The following is a 1,810-nucleotide window of genomic DNA, read 5'->3' as shown; positions in this document are numbered from 1 at the left end:
TCTGATTAGAGGTTTTCACCTCTTGGAATGCCTGGAGAAGTCTTTCCTCAAAAGATGTCTGCGGGGCAGACTCCTGCTGAATCGGGGAAGTAACAGAAGAAGAAGAAGACTGAGCATAGTTCGGTCTTTGAAATGACTGAGTAAAAGATGGCTGCCGAACTGGCTGAGAGGATGTAGGCATCTGCATGGAAGACTGTGGATTCTTCCATGAAAAATTGGGATGGTTACGCCAACCCGAATTATATGTCGATGAAAATGGGTTATTCGGCGGTCTGACGTAACCCTGAGCTGCCTGAACTTGTTTTTAAACAAATTCAGGGTACTGAGCTGCCGAAGGGCACTCAGTGATCTCGTGTGCCGAACTGGCACAAAGAGTACACACCTGCTGTGTAGTGGATGGTCCTGAGAGAAGCTGGTCCAGCTTCTGAGCAATCATGTCTACCTTGCAGTGTAGTGTAGTAGATGGACCAACTTCAAGAACACCAGCTTTCTTCTGAATGCTAGGTGTGGCTGTATCAGAATGAGAGCTCGAAGCATGGTGGAGAGAATTCTCGGCCAATGTATTAAATAACCTCCATGCTTCATCCTCGCTCTTCAGCATGAATGTCCCTCCACATGAAGAGTCGATCATCTGACGATTCTTGTCAGACAATCCATCGTAGAAGCTCTGCACCAGTTGCCATTTCGGCACCTGATGATGGGGACATTTCCTGAGGAGATCCTTCATTCTCTCCCAGGTCTCATGAAAGCGCTCACCATCTAGCTCTGAAAAGCTAGTGATGGCTCTACGATATTGGTTCGTACGACCAATGGGAAAATATTTCCGAAGAAACTCCTGTTGCAATTGATCCCATGACTCTATTTCTACAGAATCTAAGGACTTTAGCCAATACTTGGCGTTGTCCTTCAATGAAAAAGGGAATAGAGTCAACCTTAAAGCATCATCATCGAAATTCTGTATCTTAACAGTAGAACAGATTCGAGGAATTCATCTAAGTGTCAGTAGGGATCCTCATGACTAAGACCATAAAAGGATGGAAGCATCTGAATAATGCTGGCCTTAATCTCATAATGCGGCGCTCCTACATCGGGTCTCCGAATGCAGGATGCCTGAACATAGTCTGTGGGAATGAAGTATTCCCGCAGAGGGCGTGAAAGAACTGGGGGTGGAGGTGGAGGATCCATGTCAGCCATTGTTGCCGAACTTCGATGAGAATGTAAAATTCTCCTTGGGTTGTCAACAAATGGGTGTAATGGGGTTCCTAGACCTCGTCGACCCTGCATACACTGGTACTAAGACCAGATGTAAGCAAACAACCTAACTCTAAATCTAAACTACACAGGTACTAAAATGTAAATAACACAAAATAAACAACTACTAAACAAATATGCTAAACTAATTATGTCAGAATGATCTATCTAAGTAAATGAAATAACAAATTAAACTACTCTAAAGTACTGAAAAGATAAATACAGGAAATCACAAACTAAGTTTTTCTAAAACCCACCTTTCTAATCGCTCCTTGCAGAATGAATTTCAAATGAATCCTAGAAAGACAGAACGTGAATCCTATATTTACTAACTATGTTAATCCTATATTCACTTACTAATCCTACTAACTAAAAATAAAACAACTAATTAGCTAACTAAACAAATTAATAAATCAAACTCTAAGAAATAAAGTAATTAATTCGCCGTTCCCCGGCAACGGCGCCAAAATTTGGTTGATATTTTGGAATGATCTTTTTAAAACAATTATTTTCAATAAAGCTTTGGAAAATCGTCAACCAAAAATATAAAAACCGACTT

General features: G+C 41.1%; 1 non-coding gene across 1 annotated transcript; it reads left to right on the top strand.

Moving 5' to 3' along the window:
* The first annotated feature begins 689 nt into the window (after window positions 1–689).
* LOC149821177 (small nucleolar RNA R71) lies at window positions 690–792 on the top strand. Its single transcript, XR_016426942.1, has one exon. It is a non-coding gene; the product is annotated as a small nucleolar RNA R71 (small nucleolar RNA).
* The last annotated feature ends 1,018 nt before the right edge of the window (window positions 793–1,810 follow it).

This window comes from Nuphar pumila, chromosome 12, assembly GCF_984573655.1.
Source record: "Nuphar pumila chromosome 12, dmNupPumi1.hap1.1, whole genome shotgun sequence".
Classification (NCBI taxonomy): domain Eukaryota; kingdom Viridiplantae; phylum Streptophyta; class Magnoliopsida; order Nymphaeales; family Nymphaeaceae; genus Nuphar; species Nuphar pumila.
The sequence above is the reverse complement of the archived record's forward strand: the minus strand, read 5'-3'. Positions and strand labels throughout refer to the sequence as shown.